Source organism: Camelus ferus, chromosome 5, assembly GCF_009834535.1.
Source record: "Camelus ferus isolate YT-003-E chromosome 5, BCGSAC_Cfer_1.0, whole genome shotgun sequence".
NCBI lineage: Eukaryota > Metazoa > Chordata > Mammalia > Artiodactyla > Camelidae > Camelus > Camelus ferus.
Window position 1 is genome coordinate 4,117,155 of NC_045700.1, and position 25,884 is coordinate 4,143,038.

Genomic DNA, 25,884 nt, shown 5'->3' on the forward strand with positions numbered 1-25,884 from the left:
TGCCAATTCCACACTGTCTTGATTGCTATAGACTTATAGAAATCTTGAAATCTGGCAGGATTATCTTCTAATGTTCTTTTTTCAAAATTGCTTGGCTAATCTACTTCCTTTGGATTTTCATATATATTTTAGAATCAGCTTGTTAATTATTACAAAATAGTCCACTCAAATTTTGGTTAGGATCATGTTGAAACTATGGATCAATTTGGGGAAAAAATTGACAACGTAACAATGAGTCTTTCAAACCATAAATGTGATATATCTGTCCAGGTATTTAAGTTTTCTGTTATTTTTCTCATAATTTCTTCAGTGTTCGGCTTTGTTTTTCATATTTATCCCTCCTTGTAAATTATTTCGATTTTGCTAATTGCATTTCTGATTGGTTGTTGCTACTATATAGAAATACGAGTGACGGACCTTTTATTCTGCAACCTTGACAAATTCATTCAGAGTTCTGGTAGCTTTTTCGTAGATTTTATAAGGATTTCTACTTTCACAGTATGTCATCTTCAAAGAAAAGCCATTTAACTTCTTTAATACATATGGCATTGTTTCTTTTCCTTGCCGAATTTTTCTTTTTAGGGCCTCCAGTAAATGTGGAGTGGAAGTGATGATAGCATATATTCTTGCCTTGTTCTTGATCTTAGGGAGGAAAAAATTTAATCTTCTACGATCAAGTGTAAAGGCCTATTTACAGCAGTTTCTTTTGCCCAGTACATCATGTCCAGCTATCAAGAAAAAAATTGCAAGCCATACCAAAATGCAAAAAAGACAATTTGAAGAGACAGAGCAAACATGAGAAAATGACATGGCAGGGATGTTGAAATAAGCCAGGCACCTTAAACAACTATGATTAGCAAGCTAAAGCTTCCAAAGGATAAAGAAGAAAGCATGCCAGATACATGGGCAGTGTAAGCAGAGACATGGACATCCTACTGAGGAACCAAAGAGGAATGCTGAAGAGCAAAAACACTGTAACAGAAATGAAGACTACTTTGGATGGGCTTATTGGTAGGCTGAGCACAGCTAAGTAAAGATTATCTGAACTTAAGGATACATCAAGAGAAATCCAAAAGCAAAAAGTACAGAAAAAAAATAAACAGAACGGAATATCCAGGGACCATGGGACAACTGCAAAAAGTATAACATATGCATAATGGGAGTACCAGGAAGAGAATAGAGAGAGAAAGGAACAGAGGAAATATTTAAGACAGTAATGATGAATAATTTACCCAAACATATGTCAGACAACAAACCACAGGTCCAGGAAGTCCAGAGACTGCCAAGTAGGATAAATGCCCCAAAACTACACCTAGGCATACCACTAACATCAAAGATTAAAATATATATATATATATATATATATATGAGCGAAGCCAGATTAAAAAAACACCTTACTTACGGAGTAATAGAGATAATCATATGTTATTACTATTAGATTTTTTTTTTTTTTGGTGGGAGGTAGTTAGGTCTATTTATAATTATTATTTTTTTGATAGAGGTACTGGGAATTGAACCCAGGACCTTGTGTATGCTAAGCTGCACACTCTACCACTGAGCTATACTTTTCTCTCCTCGAGATAATCATACGTGACTTCTCCTTAGAAACCATGTAAGTAAGAAGAGAATGGGGTAAAATATTTAAAGTATTAATAGGAAAAAACCCTAGAATTCCATACTATGCAACATTATCCTTCAAAAGTGAACAAGAGAGTGAAGTCACTAAGATGGCAGAGGAAGAGTCCCCAACCTCCACGCCCCACAAAGACAATAATTAGGTGGCTATCAGTGAATGAAGGTAGCTCGGGGAGTGCTTAAAAGTTCACTTAAGAAGCCTCAGCAACACAGTGGAGCAAAATATCTGAAAGTAACAGCAGATAAAGAGTAAGGGGAATAGCTTCATTTTGCCTGTGTCATTCCGTCCTCCAGGCTGGCACTCCTTAGAGCCAAGAGGGGAACTCCTGGGCATGAGAGAGTTCACCTCGCTGGGAAAAGGAGAGCAGAATGAGTAACCAGCTTCTCCAGCTTTTGGGGGTATTTCATGAAGGACCTGCTTTGGTTCATCCCACCCAGATACTGGCCTCTGAGAGGTCAGATAAGAACCAGGAAGAAAGGCAGGGGCTACCAGTATCAGCCTTCTTGGGAGCAGCCAAGGCTTTCAGTAGCCTGCTCTGTAGAAGATCCAGCAGCTTTCACTCCTGAAGACCTCAACAGCTCTTCCATGTGCTGCAGAGCCCAGCAGCCAGCACCACTGAGGACCCCATTACAGGCCCCAGTAGACTGCTCTGCAGAGAGTCCCAGCAGCTTTTGCCAGAGGAAACCCACAACCAGCACTGCTGCCACAGACCCTCTGCAAATTTCATCACTGAGCACCCCTTAAGTTGTTGCAATCTCAGACTCCAGTCACCTGAGTAGCTCCTGGCCTCTGGCCCCTGCCCTAAAGTTGCCCCAGCCAGCACACTGCAGATTCCTTGGGCCCCAGGATCCATACTGGTAGCCAGTCCTCGCCTCAATAGATGTGCATGTGCATGATGACAGCACAGGACCCCTGAGTGACCCCCTATTCCTGTGGCCCTGCAGCCATACAAGTGCACATCAGCAGCTCAGGAATCCACATCTGCTCAGGCCCCAGAGCAGCCAAGACTCCTGTCACTGGCCTGCAGTACTATGTGACACCCACAGCTAAGCCCTGCAGCCCTGCAAGTGTATACCAACAGCCAGAGCTCCACAGCTCCTTGTGGGTCCAGATTCAGGCCAACTTCTGTATGGATACAGAGCTCACCACTACAGCCATGCATCTGCCTGCTGCCTGCCTCACCTTCTGTCACTGGTTTCCACAGGTGCACATTCATAGCTAGCATCTGCAGTCATAAGCATGCACACTGAAGCCAAGGCCACCACAGTTGCTCATACACTGGGAGCTGGTCCTGACCCTTGCCACACTCCTACACAGCTATGCACATACACAGCTATGCACATACACAGCTAACCCTGAAGCTACACACTGCTAGCCCTATATCCTATCACAGGCCCCCAGTGCCATGTTTGCACCTGCAGGTAGCTCACACAGCTACAACAGTGCATTCTGACAGCCCAGCTTCACACAGCTGTTCATGCACCCACAGCCCCAGGCCCTGCCACTTTATGTGTGCCTGTAGCCAGCTCCTGCCAACCTGCAGGCACCTGCAACCATCCCCACAGGTTTGCACATGCACACTACTGTCTCCAGACTCCACTACAACCTGTCCTGGTCCCACACTTCTGGACCTGGAGATGCAAATGAGGACTTCAGCAGCCCTTGCAACAATCACAGACCTCTGACAACGTCTGCCACCAAGGCTCATGCATTTGTTGATGTCATGGACCCTAGCTGCCTAAGCCAATAAGACACCATACCCACTGGACAAGAAGATACAACACACCCTACACATGGTACCTAGTACACTAGACCCAAGATTACAGCATTTTCCACCATGTCTCCAATGCAAGTAAAGATTTTTCCTTACCAAAGAAAGTTCATAAAATCTGGCAGAGGTGACTATATCTTCAAATGAGCAGTCACCTAGACAAGGTGACAGAGATCATGGAGAATCAGAAAAACATAACACCTCTAAAGAAATACATAAACTTCCAGAAACTGACCCCAAAGTAATGAAGATCCATGAATTTCCTGACAAAGAATTCAAAATAATTGTTCTAAAGAAGCTCAGAGAGCTACAGGAAAACAGTTACCAATTTTAAAATATCAGAGAAACAATACAAGAACAAAATAAGAAGTTCCATGAAGAGTCAGAAAAAAAAAATAGAAATTATGGAGCTGAAGAATACAGGAACTGAAATTAGAAACACAATAAAGAACTTCAACAGCTGACTCAAGCAAGCAGAAGAAATAATCAGTGAACCCAAAAATAAGTCATTTAAATTTATCCAATTAAAGGAGAAAAGAAAATTAAAAGGAATGAAGAAAGCCTGCAACACTCTTGGAATACCGTCAAACAAAACAATATACACTTTATAGGAATCCAGAAGAGATAAAAAGGCACAGAAAGATTGTTTTTTTAAATGAACCTATTTACAAAGCAGAAACAGACTCACAGACATAGAAAATAAATTTATGGTTACCAGGAGGAGAAGGGAGTGGGAAGGGATAAATTGGGAATTTGAGATTTGCAGATACTGACTGGTATATATGAAATAGATAAACAAGTTTATACTGTACAGCACAGGGACCTATATTCGATATCTTGTAGTGGCTTACGGTAAAAAAGAATATGAAAATGAATATATATATATATTCATGTATGACTGACACAACATTGTAAATTGATTATACTTTAAAAAAATACACACACACACACACACACACACAAAATAACAGCTGAAAACTTCCCAAATATTAGAAAAGATATGAACACCCAGGTACATGAAGCCCCAAGGTACCCAATCAAGGTCAACCTAAAGAAAATTTCATGACACATTATAATAAAAATGTCAAAAGTCAAAGACAAAGAGATAATCATTAAAGCAAAAAGAGAAAAGAATCTTGTCACATACAAGGAAACCCTCAGAAGACTAAGCAGATTTCTCAGGAAAAACCTTGCAGGCTAGGAGAAAGTAGAATGATATACTTAAAATGCTGAAAGAAAAAACTGCCAACACAAAACTATCCTTCAGAACTGAAGGAGAGAAAGGCATTCACATACAGACAAAAGCTAAAAGAGTTCAACACAACTAGAACTGCACTACAAGAAATGCTAAAGGGAGTACTTTAAGTCAAAAGGAAAGGATGCTTAACTAACTCATAAAAAGAAATCTTATGAAAGTATAAAAAATCACTGGTGAATGTAAATATGTAGTCAAAATCAGACTATTCTAATATTGTAATTGTATGTAAATCATTTATAACTCCGGTATAAAAATTAAAAGACAAAAGATTAAAAATAACTATAGGTACCTTAATTTGATAATAAAAAACAGTATAAATATATGAATTGTCACATCAAAACATAAAATTATAGAAGGGAGGGTAGAACAGTTGAGCTTTTGTATGCAAACAAGGGTAAGCTGTTATCAGCTTAAAATAGACTGTTATAAATACAAGAAGTTTTATGTAAATAATATGGTAACCAAAAAGCAAAAACCCATAGTAAATACACAAAAGATGAAGAGAAAGATCTGAAGTCATGTCAGTAAAGAAAACCATCAAGTCACAAAAGAAGACAGGAAAAGAAGAAGGGAGGGAAAAAATCTATAAAATGCTCTGAAAATAGTAACTAAAATGGCAATAGTCTTTACCTATCAGTAATTACTTTAAATGTAAATGGACTAAATTCTCCAGTCAAAAGACAGAGTTGCTGAATGGAATTTCTTCAAGAGAAATTTAAAACAATTGATGCAGATATATAAGAAAAGAAAACCAATCTTAAATTAATAATACAAGTTTTCACTTTAGGAAGATAAAGAAAATCATATTAAAGGCAAAGTATGCAGAAGAAAACAAACAATAAGAATCAGAGCAGAAAGCAGTGAAATTGAAAAGAGGAAATAGAGAAAATTAACAAAACTAAAAGCCAGTTCTTGAAAAGATCACACAGTCAATCTGAAAGAATAGAGAGAAGACCTCCTGGAACTAGCAAGCGATCACAACAAAGCTGCAGGACGCAAGGTTAATATACAGAAGTCAGTCACTTTCCTAGATACTAGAAATGAACAGTGGGAACTTGAAATATGGCTGTGGAGAAAAGGGGACCCTCCTACACTGCTGGTGGGAATGCAGTTTGGTGCAGTCACTGTGGAAAACAGTATGGAGATTCCTCAAAATACTAGGACTAGACTTGCCATATGACCCAGGAATCCCACTCCTGGGCATATATCCAGAAGGAACCCTACTTCAAAATGACACCTGCACCCCAATGTTCATAGCAGCACTATTTACAGTAGCTAAGACATGGCAACAGCCTAAATGCCCATCAACAGATGACTGGATAAAGAAGATGTGGTATATTTATACAATGGAATACTAGTCAGCCATAAAAAAAACAACATAACACCATTTGCAGCAACAAGGATGTCCCTGGAGAATGTCATTCTAAGTGAAGTAAGCCAGAAAGAGAAAGAAAAATACCATATGAGATCACTCATATGTGGGATCTTAAAAAAAAAATGAACATAAATACAAAACAGAAACAGACTCAGAGACATAGAATACAAACTTGTGGTTGCCAAGGGGGTGGGGGGTGGGAAGGGACAGACTGGGGTTTCAAAATTTGTAGATACTGACAGGCATATGTAGAATAGATAAACAAGATTATACTGTATAGCACAGGGAAATATATATAGGATCTTGTGGTAGCTCACAGCAAAAAAAGTGTGACAATGAATATATTCATGTATAACTGAATAATTGTGCTCTACACTGGAATTTGACAACATTGTAAAATGACTATAACTCAATTAAAAAATGTTAAAAAAACAACAACAATACAATTTACATTAGCACCCCCAGAATAAAATACTTAGCTATAAATCAACCAGTATGTACAAAATATCTATAAGGAAAATGACAAAACTCTGATGAATGAAATCAAAGAACTAAACAAATGGAGAATCATTCTATGTTTACTGGAAGATTCAATATTGTCAAGATGTCAGTTCTTCCCATTTGATCAATAGATTCAAAATCCCAGAAAGTTATTTTGTGGATATTGACAAATTGATTACATGATTTATACAGAGAAGTAAAGATCCAGAGTTGCCGACGTAACATTGAAGTAGAACAAAGTTGAAAGGGTGACACTACCCGATTTCAAGAATTACTATAAAGCTACAATAATTAAGACAGTGTGGTACTGATGAAAGAATAGAAAATTAGATCAATGGATCAGAATAGAGAGCACAGAAAAGACCCTTTTAAATAAAGTTATAAACAGAGGAGCAAAGTCAATACAAAGGAACAAATAAATAGTCTTTCCAACAAATGGTGCTGGAACAACTACATATACACATGCAAAAAAAAAGCATCTAGACATGGATCTTACATTCTTCAAAAAAATTAACTTCAAAATGGATCACAGCCCTAAAAGTAAAATGAAAAATCCTAATACCTTTAAGAGATATCAGAGAAGAAAACCTAGATGACCTTGGATATGGTAATGACCTTGGGTATGGCAATGGCCTTTTAGATACAGCACCAAAGGCAAGATCCACTAAAGAAACAGTTGATAAGCTGGACTTCATTAAAATCAAAAACTTCTGCTCTGTGAAAGACAATGTCAAGAGAATCAAAAGACAAGCCACAGATTCAGAGAAAATATTTACAAAGGTCACATCTGATAAATGACTATGTTGTACAAAATATAGTGCCAAGACCTCTTAAAAGGCAATAATAAGGGAAAAAATACTTGATGAAAAATAAGCCAAAGTCCTTAACAGACACCTCATCAAAAAAGATATAGAGATGGCAAATAAGCATAGAAAAAATGCTCAACATCATGGCTTTAGGGAAATGCAAATTAAAACAATAATGAGATACCATTATTTTGGCCTATTAGAATGACCAAAATCCAAAACACTGGAAAAACCAAATGCTGACAAGGATGTGGAGCAACAAGAACTTTCTTATATTGTTCGTGGTACAGCCACTTTGGAATATGGTTCTTGCAAAACATACTCCTACCATTTGATCCAATAAGCATGCTCCTTGGTATTTACCCAAAGGAGTTGAAAATTTATGGCTACACAAAAGCATGCATATGAATGTTTAGAGCAGCTTTATTCATAATTGCTAAAACTTAAAAATAAACCATCCTTCAGTAAGTAAATAGATAAACTGTGGTACATTCAGACAATGGAATATTATTCAGTTGTAAAGAGAAATGAGCTATCAAACCATGAAAAGACATGGAGGAAACTTAAGTGTATGTTACTAAGTGAAAGCAGCCAATGTGCAAAGTCTAAATAATATTAAGATTTCAACTGTAGAACATTCTGAAAAAGGCAAAACTATAGAGACAGTAAAAAGATCAGTGGTTTGAGGAGAGGGGAGGCATGAATATGTGGATCACAGGATTTTCAGAGTAGTGAAATACACTGTACCACAATGATAGATACATTATACGTTTGTGCAAACCCATGTACAACAGCAGAACTTAACTGTCATCTAAACTATGGGCTTTGAGTGATTATGATGTGTCAGTGTGGGTACATCAATTGTAACAAAAGCACCACTCCAGGGGTGCTGTCGGTGATGGAGGAGGCCATACAGGAGGTGTATGAGGAATCTCTGCACCTCCCTGTCAGTTTTGCTGTAAACCTTGAACTTTTCTTAAACAGTCTTACAGCATCTATAAACATAATATTTATAAGAACTGTCTTAAATTCTTCATCCACTAATTCCGTCCCTTCTGCCATGTGTGGGAATGTTTCTTGTGACTGAATTTTACCTAGTTGTGAGCCACAATTTTTCTATATCTTTGCATATCTGATAATTCGTATTGGGTGCTGGACATTGTGTTGCTATATTGTTGAGTATTTGGTATTAATCAGATCACTCTAAAGAGTGCTGAAGCTTGCTCAACAGGGAATTAAGTTGTTTGCAGAGTAGTTAGGTCCATTCTAGACTTGTTCCTAATCTTTGTTAAGGTGAGTCTAGCATAGACTTTAGCATAGACTTTCTAGTGCTATTTTAGCCGTACTTGTTAATAAGTGACATTTTGGATTACTATTGATTATTCAGTGTCTTTAGTGTGGTTTATCTTGTGTAGACAGGCAGAATTCAAACATCTCCCAACCCTGTGTGAAGTCCCGGAATTGTTTAGTTTGTAACTCCTCATCAGTTTTCTTTTTCTGACTTCCTAGAATTTCTGCTTATGCATGTGATATTAGTATCCAGCCAAATATTCAAGAATACTACCTGCAAAAATTTCTGAAGACTTCTCTACTTCTATCTCTTTTGTTTGGTACTCTGCCCCACAAATGTCATCTAAGTCAGCCTCCCTGGACTTTGCTCTTAACTCAGCAAGACTCTTAACTTAAGTTCCCCTCCCTATGTTGCGGTCCAGAAAAATGCCTTTAATGTAAAGCTGGGGCATTCTGAGGGCTGGCCCCATTGTTGTTTCTTCTCTCTGGGATCACAGTTATGCACCACTTGCCAGTTTTCTGTTTTTTTTATGGCAGGAGAGTAAGTCTGATCCTGGTTACTGCTTCATGGCCCAAAGCAGAAAAATAAACTGGAGATTTCTGGAATTAATTAATGTATAAATAAATTAACGACAATTTTGCGGTTGGTTTATTGAATGCAAAAGTTTCTGGGATATCCACTTGAAAATAATCATCAGGCAACTGAATATTTGACAATTCATAGTAGTGATTTGGACAGGATGTATATTGGGGAGTTATTTCATGGAGACAACTTCTGCCAGCAAAGTAGAAGTGGAATAGTCATAATCAAGTGATGGATACATAAAATAAGTTGCTGAATGTTCATGAGTGGTTAGAAGTGAAGAAGTAATAACTACATTCTATGAATTAAATTTTATAAATTTTTCTAGAAAAATATACATATGATGCTTGCAGGAGATAGCAGAAAGTATGACCTTCCCCATTATAATTTATTAAAGTTACAGATCTTCCTTGATGAGATTATGTCCCAATAACACTGTTGTAAATTGAAAACATCATAATACAAAAAATACATTCAATGCACTTAACCTACCAGACATCATAGCATACCCTATTGTACCTTCAATGTGCTCAGAACACTCATGTTAGCCTACAGTTGCACAAAATTGTCTAACACCAAGCCTATTATGTTGACTATCTCTTGTAATTTATTGAATGCTGTACTGAAAGTGAAAAACAGCGCTTGTTTGGGTACAGAATGGTTGTAACTGTGTCGACTGTTTATCCTTATGATCACACAGCAGGACTGGGAGCCGCAGCTCACGGCTGCTGCCCAGCGTCAGGAGAAGGTTTCACATCACACATCCCTGTTCCAGGAAAGGGTCTAAATCCAAAAGTCGAAGTGCAGTCTCTACTGTATGCATTTCACTTTCACACCATTGTGAAGTCAAAAAGTCACCACTCAGACCATCCAAAGTAGGGGACCATCTGTAGTGGTTACCTGTGTTCCCCACCTGAGATTACAGAATCTCCACATTCTGGAGATCATTCCAGTTTTTATACATGTTACTCAGGAGCTTAACCAGGATGGAAAAGAAACAAATGAATAGATTGAGATAAGCTAAAACTGCATTTAGACTCTACAGAACTCAAAGATGTAGACGTGACCAATATTTACAGGGAGGTTGAAATGCTTTGGGTGGGTATAAAGTATCAACCAAGATCGATTTTAAGATATAGGACAAAAATATGGTAACCAACAACAACTAAAAATAAATGGGGCTTTTTCTATCAAATTATTATTATTATTATTGTTGTTGTTGTTGTTGTTGTTGTTGTTGTTATTATTATTATAAATGTATAATCTATTAGCAACTGAAGCTTTCCTAGGGACCAGTCATTGTAGTTTATTATTGATGTGAATTCAGGGTCAGGGGAGGTTGACCAAATGAAGAGATTGTGTATTAAATTAGTGTATTAAGTCTGCCTTTCAGCCCAGATCTCTTTTTCTTGAGCAGGAGTGTGCCAGCACCTGGTTAGCTGTTCACTAAACGGTTTCTTATTCTTCCTGCGCACACAATACAACTAAATCTCTAGTTTCACTTCACATCAGGTAACTTCATCTGCCCTCCTGTCCTGCATGTGAGAGCCTCCCGCCGCATGCTCCGTTCTTCCTCCTCCCCTACCTGCTGACCTCTGGGAAAGACCAGACCATCCTAGAAACCACATGGTGATACTGCATCTAGACCCTGCACAAACATGAGGATCTTCCTCTTCCTCCACCACCTCCGTTCAGACTTTGTGTGAATGAGGAATAAACTTCTATTGTGCTGTCACTGACAATTAAGGATTCATCTTTCACAGGAGCGGTTGCTGCCTTAATTAATGATGGTCCATGACTTTGTGTAAAATAATAATCCGGGACATGTTTCAATAGGCTAAGACTGGAGGCCACTGGGGAAACGGGTGTAGACAAAGGTACAATCCAAAGGCACTGTCTTCACCGTGCTCCCTTAGTGCCTTGTCTAATTCTATCTCAGCCATTAAAAGGGCGACCAGCTCTGCCAGGGATGGTTTCTTTACAACCTGAGACAGTAATTGTAATCGTTATTCAACCTATGGAAGATACTGAAACTGAAATAGAAGACTGAGCCAAAAGCTAGGTGGGAAAGCATGAGTTTGTACTTGGGGGAAGACACTCTAGGAACAACAGACAAGAGCAAGTAAGTATGAATGGGGTGAACTAAATGATTTCCTTGAAAAAAAAAATAGGTATCAGGCCCCTAAATTTTTCCCCATGAGCCATCTGGGGCAGGGTACACAGGCGGGCTTGTTTTTTTCACCCCATTTTAGACAGAAGACATCCATGAAATATTTCTTGATGTTCATGGTCATGACATCATGTCCCTTCTTCTGAAAATAACCTCAGAGATCAAGTATTCATCATGCTTCCCTGTAAGAAAATTGGTCATTCATTCCCATTAGCAACCAGTCCCCGTCACTCAACATCACCCAAAGAAGCCACGTAAGACAAACTACAGAACTAGTCGCTGTGGACTGGACCACCACATCAATTTTTCCCAGTATTAGAATTTCCTCACCAAATTTCATTGTCTCCCTTATCACAGTCATCCATCCAGCTTCGTCGACTGGTCTGGACTTACAAAGGTTATTGGAAAGATAAAGGTCAGATACACGCCAGACTGCCAGAACCACATTTATTAACCACAGTTCCCCCTCCCCCACCTGCCTCACTGACTTTCAGCATCATCAGTGTCATCTGGAGCAAAAGAGCAGTCGATTAAATGTGGCAGAGCATGAAACAGGAGCCAAAAATAAAGCCACAGATTAGTGATAAATGATTCCAAGTTCAACCTTATTAGCCTTTGAGAAACCACACAGCTCTGCCAAGCCAGTATCTAAACTTTGTTATGTACAGAGCACCTATATGGTCCAATTGCTGCTGGTTTTAATCAGAGGATGACAAAGAGGCAATTAGATGTGGCTTCAAGATGACAATGAAGTCCTTCCTCAAGGGGATTTGCTACTGGCTGGGATTTTAGCCTACAAAGTTCTGAAAAATCTTTCTTCACTCTCTTCCTCAGAGCCTTGCTAATGTTATACCATCAGCCTTCAAACTTCCTTTTTTTTTTTTTTTTGAGTCACATGCATGCATTCAGAAAGCATCCTCAAGAAAGAAAATATTAAAACTAGTTTCCGTTCCAAGGAGGGACCTACTTTTCTCCACTAGTTTCATCAAACTGTGACTTGGATGCTGCCCTTTGGGGACAGGATTTTTCTTGGAAGCCAAAATCAGATGAAACTGGGACATACCACTGGATGTAGATTGTGTGCAGTGTGGCTGGTACATCCATCACTATTCAGATGACGAGCTATGTTTGACTACCTTCCTCTCAGTTAACATTGCGGGAAATGGCAAGCTATTTGGGAGATCAGAGTCAGGATGTTGGGAAGTCCAGAGAACTGAACCAACATCACAAAGTCCTGAAGGCTACACAGAACCCTGAGGGCTAACCGAAGATGCCAAAAGTCAACTTAATTAAGGTGGGTCACAAGAATGATTCCTGAGAAGACCAGAACACGCCTTGCAGCATGCCTTAGCAGGCAAGACGATTGCGTATTTGAAACCCACAAGGTGAGGAGAGCCCAGAAAAGCAAATTTTTTTCTGGAAGTCAGAACTGATAGCTGTATCTAGCACCTGGGTCTGTGTTTCATCTCCTGTACAGTATGTGCTTTTAATACTAGTTTAAAAATAGTACTGGGAAATAAGAAAGTTTTGTCCTCTCAGCATACTGGATATTGACAGGAACAAGTGAAGAGGGAAAGGGAAAGTCATTGGGTTGAGAAGAAGAGAAGGCACCCAGCTCAAAGCATGCACAGAGGGGAAACCACGTGCTTGGCTATGAGGAGATCTGGAGGGGCTAGAAGCTTAAAATGAATACATTCAAAAAACAAGAGGAGGCTATTGTAAATAGTGCTGCTATGAACATTGGGGTGCAGATGTCATTTTGAAGCCTAAATGTCCATCAACAGATGACTGGATAAATAAGAGGTGGTATATTTATACAATGGGATACTACTCAGCCACAAAAACCAACAACATAACACCATTTGCAGCAACATGGATGCTTCTGGAGAATGTCATTCTAAGTGAAGTAAGCCAGAAAGAGAAAGAAAAATACCATATGAGGTCGCTCATATGTGGAATCTAAACAAACAAACAAACAAACAAAGCATAAATACAAAACAGAAATAGACTCATAGACATAGAATATAAACTTGTGGTTGCCAAGGGGGCGGAGGGTGGGAAGGGATAGACTGGGATTTCAAAACTGTAGAATAGATAAACAAGATTATACGGTATAGCACAGGGAAAGATACATAAGATCTTAAGGTAGCTCATAGAGAAAAAAATGTGGCAATGAATATATATATGTTCATGTATAACTGAAAAATTGTGCTCTACACTGGAATTTGACACAACATTGTAAAATAATTATAAATCAATAAAAAATGTTTAAAAATAAATAAATAAAAATTAAAAACAAAACAAAACAAAACAAAAGGAGGCGCTGGTGCAGCGTTCAGAGTCCTGAATCAAAGTCTTGCTGCTGAAGAGTGGGGTCAGTGGGCCAGCAGCATCTGCATCACTGGGAACTTGTCAAAGGAGCAGAAGCTTGGGCTCACCCTAGTTCCTGAGTCAGACTCTACATTTTAACAAGATGATTTGAAAGTCTGTAAGGTTTGGGAGCTTTGCATTGAATATCTTCATCAGAAAGAGCAGGACCAGTCTGAATTCACAGCAGCTTCCATAAACACTTGAGTAAGTGGAGGTGGCCACCCCTGCCTCTAGGCTGAAAGTCTACACTTTCTGTAAGGGGAGCGAGCTGCCTGGACGGATGGGGTTTGAACCTCAGAGAGAAACAGGACAGTGTTATGATATTTGCTACACAGAAGGGAAACAAGAGAGACTGTCCTGCTCAGGAGGAAATACACTCAAGACCACGTGCCTTCCTCACAGAACCCCACACTGCCTGCTCCTGGTCCACACCCAGAAGTGAATCCTGGCTGTGCCCATGCCCAGTCCTCCATAAACAGCCCACAGTTGGCCGTTGCGGAAACAGACCTCACAGCTCCAAAGATGACTAGGTCAGCTGCCTTCACCAATTCACCCAGCTCTTCATTTACAATTATTTTAAAAAATGACCCAAATCACCAAACACATTAGGAAAATAGGCATTGTAAATAGCGTTGAAAATGAAAATCCGTAACCGCTAATGTGGCGTGGACTCCAACAACTTAACACGTGCAGAAACATCCAGATTTTCCACACTGGGACCAAATAGCAAATGCCATTTATAGCCTTGAAAGAGAACAGCCAAAATCGGTGGTTGTCAGCTACTGGTTAGAATCGCCCAGAGGGCTTGTGAAAATGCAGCTTGGTGGGCCCCACCCCATGGTTTCTGTTTCATTGGGGTTGGGCAGGGCTGAGAAATTTGCATTTCTTACAAGGTCCTGGGTGATGCCGATATCATTGGTCCAGTGACCACACACTGAGAACCACTGTCCAATATGGTCAAGCAGAACAGGGAATAAAAACAGGAATTATTAGGGAAATAGGTGAACAACTCCAGGTGTGAGGCTCAAACATGGCCAGACATTGCCAGATGTCCCCAGTTGAAAACTACTGACTTGGGCCAATTACTTGTGAGAACCACAGGGCCAACATCATCAGCTTACACCAGTGATCCGTAAACTTTAGATTGTATCAGAATCGCCTAGGGGGCTTGTTATAACTTGCATGGTAGGCTCCGCCCCAAACCTTCTGGTTCCCAGGTAATGGTAATGCAGCTGGTGTATGCACAGCTCATTATTTTCATTGTAAGTCTGCCTGATCTGTCATACATACCTCTGTCTTCTTTCTTGGCTATTTCTAATGAGGGTTTCCCCTTCATTCTCAAAATGGATCCTTGTGTGGGTCTTCCCTGATGTCATGCCTCCCAGTTGGGCTCAGTCCACCCCCCACCACTAGCAAGACCCTTCTATCTGAATGTCCCTGAGGGCATCAGTCACCGTGGAATCAGTCCACATTGCAGATGGGACCTCAACACCCTTAGTACCCTTAAGTTACTTCCAACATCACAATAAACTTCTTCCAACTCTTACCTTAGTTAAGGAAATCGAAGCTCAGGCAGCAGGTAGAAGAACTATGTGAGCTGAGAGCATCGGGTTTGCATTCTGGAAGGTCAACTCCCTGTCAAACACATGCACCTTTTCACTCCTCCATCTCCCATTATTCTCCTGTTCTCTACTGGAAACCATTGCTAGAGTGTCTTTGGACTCAGTGGGTAGGCTACTATTTTGTTCCAAGGCTAATTTTTTGTCATTACTTGAGCTTCTGTTGGTAGATTCTTGATTAGGTCCTGCACCGCACGGAGAGGCTCAATCCATGTGATTTCGTAGGAAATGAGAAGTCTGCAGCATGACTAGAACACGACATTGGCAAGCCTGCTCCTGTTCCCTGGCCAGAAATAAAGAGATATCTACTGTGTATTGATACTTCCAACCCTTCCAAATCTCTCAGCCTTTCACATTACACAGATGAAATTCCTCTATCTGAAATTTTCAGAACTCTGGGAAGGTAGAATTTTGCTCAAGCATAAATCTGAAGATTTAAAGAGTATCCCACATTTCCACACATTGCAGATCATGGATTTTCAGATCATTGAGTATCTGGCATCCCAGCCCATGCCCAGTTAGAAATATGAAATTAGAGAAGATAGTAATCTTCTTAGAAGCATGCCCTCTAACAACAAGAATAGACAGATGACAGGAAAGTAAAAGGACAGAATAACTGTGCAAATAAGATACAAGAATGCACAATTCAGAGCAGCAACAGTGATTGCATTAAGAAGCTTTCCCAGCCCCACTGCCATTCCTTCAGCCTTCATGGTTGTTCTTCTTGACGGTCACAACTGCTCCTTGCTGCTGTCCAGCCTGAGTCTTCCTTCACTCCAGCTGACTCTTAGAACTGTCACTAGTTATCTTGCTGTGAAAGAAGCCATAAGCCATATTTACCTGAATGCCTCTGTTGCACGACCTTTGCCTTCAGGACATTGTTTCTAAATGTATCCAGAATTTCATTTTTATTTCAGGCATGATGAAGACAACAGACCAGGAAATGACTGCCATTGAAACAGTTGTGTGTTACTTACAGTTCCTAAGAAGAGGGTCATGCCACACCAAAGCAGGGCCACATGGGGAAGCACCAGGGTAGTCAGGAGGCAGGAGGAATGAGAGGTAAACATGAGCAAGAGATGTTATTGTGATTGTCAGAGGGGAAAACAGGTGCGGTAGGCTGAGCAGCTGAGCAGGTTTAGAATTGGATGATTTGACTAATTCCAGCAAGCTCTGGGCGATGTGGGCAGTTCCTACCTGTCTGGTCCAATAGCTGGCCACGAAGTGATACCGGGAAGAGGTAAAGTGCCCTGGACTGCAGGAGCCTGACAGAGGGAGGCAGGTGGGAGTCTGAACTTGAGACTGGTTGCTTGTATATCAAAGGCGTGTTCAAGGACAAGTAGTTTACTATCTCTAGGAATTAGCTGTCACTGAGAGGGGCAGTCTCTCCCATGTCAGCAAGGTCCCACGATGCCAAAGCATTATAAAATACAGAAAATAAAGACATGATTAATACAGACATGCTTTTTCTTGGTTCAGAGCTGAGGCCATTCACTCTCTGCCTCATCGCCAGCCACTCCACGGCACATACCAGGTTCCTGCCACACAGCCCTCCTCCTTCTGCTTCCCACCCCCCATGCTTTTCCCACCTCTGTGGCTTCTCACACACTGTTCCTCATGCTGGAAATTCTTTTCCTCACACTCTTCACCTAGCAGACTCACCTAGAGGTTTTCAGAAAACTTGTTCAAATTTCCTCTCTCTTTGGCACATAGACATGTTCTTTCCTGTCATCTTCTATTCAATTTGGATTATATCCTGATTGTATTTATCAATCTCTTAATAAGCATAATGTCATTTATCTGTTAAGATGTGTGTCCCCTCCACCAAAGTGGGAGTCCTATAAGGAGATACTGCCCTATCTGCCCTGCCTCCTCATTGACTAGCCCACATGTCAGACACCAGACGCACACACCTAATATCAGTTGAGTGCATGGCAGACTTGAACCCTTCCATGTAGAAGCAAGCAGTTGCATGAATTTAAGTCACTTCCAAGGATATTATCATGTTAAGGTAAAGCTGCTTGTCTTTACATTAGGACTTAAACTCAGAGGCAAGTCATCTGAAAAAAAAAATAGGATTTATTAGTAAAGCCAAAAATCATCCTTAATCTCAGAAGTTTGATAGGTTTGGATTTTGGAAAGCTGATTTTTCAAAAGGAAGCCCTAGTTCCTCCCTCATCTCATAGTTCAACTAAAATGTATTTGCCCAGCTTAAAGGGAAGAAGCAGAGAGGTCTACTTTAATTATGCATTGAATCTTTGGAACCAACACTGCTTCAATCAAATCATGAGGGGAGAGGAGTTTAGCTTTTTGTTAGATAAAACATTTTAGGGATAACCCTGCAGAAGAGAGAGGGAGATTTGGGATGAGAGCAGGCTTTTTCCCAATCGCCACTGAAATCAGACAATGGCGAGTGAGTCAGATTTTGCCTTTGAATTATTGAGCAGAAAGTAACCACCGGTTAGTTTAATCCTCCTTAGCTTCACCTGAGATTTGCTGATGGAGTGTGAGTGACATCTGATATTTTTGGGAAGGCATTGTGCCATCCTTGTGTTTGCTCAAATGGCGGGGGGGCGGGGGCGAGGGGGTCCTTTGTTCAGCCCAGCTAATACGAGATTCTCTACAAGGAAGTCCACCCTTCTTCACCTGAGGAGTCAATGCTGAGCCTGCAGGACCAGAGTGCTCATTTCTGTAACAGTGTGAGGAACTTTACATACACACATATGCACACATGTATGTATGTAGCCATGTGGGTATGTGTTACGTATGTATTATATAGATACGCGTACACCCTTAGAGAGAGAAAGGAATAGAGACAGCAAAGGAAAGGGTGCAAGGATGTGTCTTCTTTAGATTCTAAATTTGTCCAAAGTCACTTTGAACATTTTAAAGCAAACCTTCTCTTCTATAACCTGAAGAAATGAGACTTGGGATGTTTGAGATGGCGCATAAAAGAGATCTTAGAACGTCCAAACTGATGCAGTCAGTGGAGTTTGTCTTTCTTGATGAGATGCTAACAGATCAAGTGAGGACAGTCCTGTGGGCATGAAGAACATTCTGTTGGCAAGAATGACTTTGACTGAAGGAAGACCCCAACTTTATATTGGGAAGCTCACCCTGGGGGCTCGTGGCTTCCTCCAAGGCCACGCTCTCCCCACCTGATGAGAGTCCTGTTTGGTCTGACACTACACTTCAGTCAAGAGCAAATGGCCAGTTGTTTTATGGTTGCTCTTCCCCTAAAGTATTTATGAGCACAAGGGATTTGTGAGAACAAAAGGATATAATTAAATGCTGGAATAGCTTTGATTTATTAAGCATGGAATTATTTCTGACATTTATAGAGGGACTCAAAGAGAGTGCAGAGCTGGAAAATATGTACTCACTACTTTGCATGATGTTTATGTAAGAGGGGGAGTTGTGACCTGGGGCAGATGTGACAAACTGGAGGCTGGTCTCCAGGTCCCCTGGCCCAGGGGCTTCCTGTCAGCTTTGCTCCATTTCATCATGAACACTTCACAGGAGCCAAGGTCCTTCTTTGACTTGCATGGTCAAATCAAAAGCATCATTTTTACTTCTCTCTGAAAAAGAATTTTGAATTTCAAAAAAAATGCAAAAAATAAAAGCAGTATGAAAAATACCCTTGTACCATTTACCCAGATTGACCTATTGTTAAAATTTTACCTCATTTGCTCTACCATCTGTTTAATCTACTTGTTTTCCCATACATTTTATATCTATCTACCTATTATCTATCTATTATCTATCTATCTATCTACCTATATCTATCTATCTATTTGCCTACCTCTGTAATTGGAGAGTAGGTTAAATACACCAACCCTTTTCCCCTAAATATCTCAGTATGTCTTTCCTAATAATAGGGATGTGCAACCACAGTACAATGACCAACTTCAGTAAATTTACTGATACTGCACTTTTATTTAAACTACTGTTCGGACCGGATAGTCGGCCTAGTAATGTCCTCAGCAGCATTGTTTCCCTCCAGTTCAGGATCCAGTCCTCCATTCAGTTGCCATGATCTCTTTGCCTTCCCTTAATCAAGAACATTTCCAGAGCCGTTCTTTGACTTTTATGACACCGTCATTTTTGAGAAACACAATCTCCCTTTTCTGATTAACTACAACGATTCTCACCCTGTATTTGCTGGCTGTTCCTCCAGGATGAGATAAAGGTGATGCATTCTTGAAACACTGAGTAGTTAATGTGTTCTCAGGGTACCGCACCTGTGAGTCCTTCAAAGATGCTGTGCATGTGGATCCAGCTAAGGAGCTTCGCAGTTTCTCCACCACAGAATTACTGTGTTCCCCTCCTTCAAACTAATACTGATACTGTAAGAAGACGTTTTAAGACCATGCAAATATCCTGCTCTTCATCAGAATTTCCCTACATTTGGCATCCGCTGATGATTCTTGTCGAATACAATCCTTACCATCTTGGTTGCAAAATCATTTTTTTCCAACTCTAGCACTACTTCCATGTCTGACAGATGGCCTTCAGCATCCAGCTGTAATTCCTCTCCACCATTTGTCTGTCTGCCAGTCTGCCTATCATCAATATTGATTTATTTATAAATCCCTATTTTAAATGGTTTATAATCGTTACTGCACTTAAATGTTTGATTCTCAAGTTGACCCATATTTGGCCTGTGGAAATCCCTTCTCTGTTCTTGTAACATGCCTGCATCATTTTTTCAACCCTTCTTACTCTCTGATGCACAAGGTGTTCCAAGCTCATAATGAACCTACCCTGCCCAGCCTGGTCCTGGCGCATTTTAATGGGAATGGTATTAGAGAACAAGAACTGAGTACTGGGTGTGCTCAGTGCTTCTAGGATGGCATTGCTTCTTGGCTTTTGCAGCAGACAGACATAGGAAACAGCTACACAGTTTTCACATTAAAATGCACATACGTACAGATATCCATGTGTACACACATATACACACACACACACGTGTGTGTGTATATATATATATATATATATATATACACACATATATATACATGTGTACAGAAGTATATATATATACACATCACTCAACATATACATATTTTAGAAGTCCTGAGTTCACACCAATACCTTGATTCTAATCCACCTCCAATTCCTTATCAGTATGCCCTAAAGGGAGTATCTTGGCTCCCAACAGCCTCAACACATTTACTTACTTGCTCAATCCTTTATCACATCTAAAATAGCTCTAAATTATGCCTATGAAACTAAAACAAACCTACTCAAAGGCTCAGAATGCTTGTATATTGCCCCCTCTCCCCACCACACACAAAACACATCCCATCCTGCCCCAGATTGCAGGTATAGAGGCAAATATTATCACCATTAGTTATTAGAATTCGTTTTTTTTTTTTTCTTGCTTTCTTTCCTTTCACCTTCAAGTGTGTTTAGGGCATCCACTTGAAATATAATTAAATTTATTGGTTTCCATTTTCTTTCAGGTTTAGTCTTCTTTCCATTCTTATTGATTCAATTGGATTTTTTGAACATGTAAACCATTGAAAGGCTTTGGAAAGTCAAAATATGACCAAAGTTATACTCAGAAAAGAGTTCCTTTCTCATGCATCTTCTCAGTCCAGCCCTCTCCTGCTGTCTTCTTATAGGTAACAAATTTAATCTTTAAAAGTTTATTTTCCCTATGCTTCTTCCAAATACAGCCCACTAACTAACACTCCCTTCCTCCCGAGTGGCAGGAGTAAAAGAACACCTGCTTTCCTCAGATGCCTGGCCCCACTTAGCCCCACGACATCCAGAGAAGGAAGGTGCCGTCTCAGTCTGAGATAATGGGACCTTCACCTGGAAAACGCTGTTTATCTTGGGACAAGAGAGGAGAATTGATTTTGTATATTTTCAACATTTGGGACCAGGAAGTCAGGAGGTAGGGATGGTTCAGGGCCCTGGGTGTCTCTGTGACTAGAAACCTTCCAGACCTAGTCATTCTGAGGCTGTGGCCATGCCTTAGGACAACATATAAGAGAGTAAAAATTAGGAAAAGTGGGCCACTAAAGAGATGTGACATTGGGAGCCAAGATCTATGGTGGAACACCCCCAGGTGAATACCCTAACACGGGGAAGAGACTCTTCCTTCAGATCCAAGCTCCAACAGCAAGTGTAAACCACCCCCTCAGTCTTGTCTTTAGGAGATGTGGGTGGTGCCTGGCTTCCCAGCCATCAGGCTCCAGGGGTGATCCAGCAGGGAAAACAAGGTGGTGCGAGCAACCAGACTAACTGAGTTAGACACAGTGTTGTCATCACAATAGACACAAGGACTGGACAGGCCCACAAACTGCATTCCCTCCCTTGGAGGTGATGGGAACCAGAAGTGACTTCTTGGATTGAGTAAATTCACTTTGATGCTCTGAAGTTGTCCGAGCAGGGAGGATCGATCATGAGGACAAAAGAGACCATTCTCATAAGCACCTGAGTAGGGCACCCTGAACCATTTGAATATTCCGAAGAGCATAATCGTATTTCGTACCCAAGCCAGTGAAGGTTATGCCAATTTTGTAGATAAGAAAACAGACTAAGGAATGTAGGCAGCTTGGTGAGCCTCACACACTTAGTAAATGGCAGAACTAGGTTTAGAATCTTGGACTTTCTGAACACAAAGTGCGTGCTCTGAGGACAATCCTGAAGAAGTCGGGAACTTGAGTTTCCTACCTGCAAATCCTTCAGCAGCTCACCTCTCCTCTCTATGCCTCACGTTCCCCGACTGTCTAATGAGGGGGTGGATAGAATGATCTCTAAACTATCTTCATTTCCAAAAAGAGAGTCATTTTCCAGTGACAAGGGCCTTAAGCAAGGGAAATGAATCAACACAGGTAATGAAAGTTCAGTGAAAATGTGAGGAAAACATAGGTTGGCTGGGACGTGCATATTGGGGTTTCCTCATCCCTCATGTCATGATAGGTAAAGGTAGAGAGCATTGGAAAGGACCCTTGGGGTCAGCAGTGGGCTTTAAGTTGAAAAGCATGGCAGGATGTGGACAAGAAATGATGGTTGAAAACCTCTTGGGAGCTCCCTCTGGCTGGGAGCCTTTTATATATGTTTCCACATTTAATTCTTAGAGGAACATTAGGGAGTAGATACTAATACCCATGCATGCTACATATGGGCAGACTGAGCCTCAGAGAGGTGAGAGCCTTACTCATGGCACATGGCTGGTGAAGGATGGAAGCAGAATGCCTCATCAGCCTTCTTGCTGGACTCAGCGATCATCTTTCCCTGCTCCCTGGTCCAGCCCCAAGGAGACCGAGAGCAGTAAGGGTAGGCAGTGGGGAAGAATCCACACAGACTGCCCATTCTCTCTGGACTTCGAGGTGTGCATGTGCAAAAGGGGCACCTGACTCTTGCATTAATTTGCCTTCCTTTCTCCACCTTGTTTTGTAAAATAAGACATTTGGGAATTAATTTTTCACATCCACAGGCCTATATAAGAAAGGCTGTAAATTGAACAATTCTCATTTCCACAATATTGCCGCCCAAGGGACATTGCTTTATGATGCATCCCTGAAGCAAGAATATGGGGTTTTTATTAACCAAAGTCCCAGGATCCAAAAGCTGCTTTCCCCTGCTTTGATGAAGTTAGGTATGTGAGACAGAAAAAAAATAATTGACATTGTTTGTCGCCTGATTTTTCTTATCTGAATCTACTCAACAGAGCTGTCAGGTACTATTTCCTGAGACAGGTCTACTGTAGGAAAAAATGTAAAAGAATAAAGGGCTTTTACTATGTAACTGCCACCTCATGCCAAAAAGATTTGAAGCAGATACCACAATATATGCAGTAGAACATGCTAGAAATAGATGACATGATCAGAAAGAAGGAAGACCCAGGAAAGTGTATAAATTAAGTCTGGGAGGACAGCAAAGTAAAGGTAAAAGGCGGACAGTGCTCGAGGAGAGAGAGGTCTGAAAATGGTTTGTTAGGAGTTCAAAGGATGAGGGGACAGAGTGAGTGAGCATCACAGATACAGGGACTGGAGTCACAACTGAAGATTTCATGGACAAGGTCAACATCCAGGCAGTGTTTCATGATTGGCAAGTCACAGCAAGCAGGGGTTTTGGTGGAGGGATAGAGACAGGCCCAGGAGGGATGTGTCCTGGGGGCAGAAGAGCGCTGGTCAGCACAGATTGTGGTCACTGGCTTGTAGGCTGTGGGGTCAGCTCTCTGACCCTTGACAAAGGTCAAAGCAGGGCATGGAGGTGATGCCTTAGCCATTCCTCATTAGGACCAGCCCTGCTAGCAGAGGCCAGAGCTAAGGAAGTCAGGGGTAGACCAGAAGTCTCTCTAGGAGGCTCTGAAGTCAAGCAAGAGGATGAGGTGGGGAGGAACAAGAGGTGGGCGATCATGGCTCCAGGCGCATCCAGGCCTTGGGAGGGCAAGGAACAGGGCAATTTCTGATACTAAAAAGAAACCTAAACCTAAAAGAAAAAAAAGCCAAATTCATGGAAATAGCAGAATAGTGATTTCCAGGGGTTGGGGGTAGGAGAGTGGGGGAGATGTTGATAAAAGAGTACAAACTCCCAGCTATAAGATAAATAAGATCTGATGATCTAATGGACATCATGGTGACTATAATTAATAATACAGTATTATATGCTTAAAAGTTTTTAAGAGAGTAGATGTAAATGTTATCACCATACACACACAAATCATAATTATCAGAAGGAATTGAGACATTAACTAACCTCCTTGTGGTGCGCATTTTGCAATATATACATGTATCTAATCATCACATTGTCTACTTTGAATTTACATGTGTTATGAGTCAGTATCTCAACAACATCGGGAGGGAAAATCCATGCTGAGTGCCCCTCATTAATGGCACATATGTAGTGAGTGAGGGCAAAACACAACAAGTTTAGAAGATACCTAGTAGAGCCTAGAACTGTGCCAGGTTCTCGGGATGTAGAGACAGACAAGGCTGGCTCCTGCCCTGTGCTAAGAAGGTTAAACTGTACACAGGTGACTACAGCAGCTGCTTTGGGCGAACAGGGAATTTTGCATCTGGTGTGCAGAGTCAGGCAGAACATCTGAGGGAATGCGATATTTGGACTAGACCCTGAAACATAATAGGGAATTTTTCTAGGAGCAGAGAGGAAACAGAGGAATGACATTTTAGACAGAAAAAAAAAATGTGTTCTAAGCACAGGTTCCTGGAAGGATGAAGGTGTGTTCACTAGACTTTTCCACGGCAGGAAAATCAAACCAGACATTTCAGGGGAAAAAATATTGGCTGGTATCAGTTAACCAACTTAATTGTATTAAATGGAGTTCATAGTCTTTAAGTAGGCTTCTCCCAAAGTGTTTCTCATATTTATTTATAATTATCAAAAATATGTGGAAAACAATAATTTGAAAAGACACCTGCATCCCAATGTTTATGCAGCACTATTTGCAATAGCCAAGACATGGAAACAAATTAAGTGTCCATCTATGTCCATTGATGACTGGATAAAGAAGATGTGATACACACACACACACACACACACACACACACACACACACGGAGTACTACTCAGCCATAAAAAAGAATGAAATAATGCCATTTGCAGCAACATGGATGAACATAGAGATTATCATGCTACATGAAGTAAATCAGACAGAGAAAAACAAATATCATACAACATCACTTATATGTGGAATCTAAAATAAATGATACAAATAAAGTTATTGACAAAAAGAAAGAGACTCACAGGCATGGAAAACAAATTTATAGTTACCAAGGGGTAAAGAGGGAAGGAAGGGATAAATTGAGAGTTTGGGTTTTGCAGATACAAACTACTATGTACAGAATAGATAAACAATAAAGTCCTACTGTATAGCACAGGGAACTATATTCAATATCTTATAATAACATATAATGGAAAAGGATCTGAAAATATAATATAAATATATATGTATGTATATATACATAACTGAATCACTTTGCTGTACAGCTGAAACTCATTGTAAATCAACTACACTTCAATAACAAACAAGATTTTAAAAAAAGAAAAAAGAAAAAATATGTGGAAGAGGTTCATTGTCAATAACTATGAGGAAATTTGGGGTTAAACCTACTTAAATGCGTTTTTTTTCTGCAGGTCTTCTCAGAGCTGTTAATATATTAATATGCATTTTGAATTCCAAAAAGGGGTGTCACATTTCTTGTGTTTATTAAAGGATGGAATAATCTTTTTTCCAACCCAGATATAAATGGGACAATCTAGGAAACTGTGGCTTAAACGTGCTGGGTTATTTAAGAGATTAAGGGCCAGATCACCACGTCTCTGTTCATTTCACCTTGTAAAATCTTTGCCTAAGAGGTTTCATAGTGCATGGTCATTGTTTGCATCCCTGTCCCCCCATAGACCTTTCCTGTCCACGTTGGTGGCCATTAGCCACCAGTGGCCCTTGAGCAGGTGAACTATGACTGGTTTGAATTAAGATGTGCTGTGATCAACTGGGAAGTTACTAGAATGTATGCATATGCCTT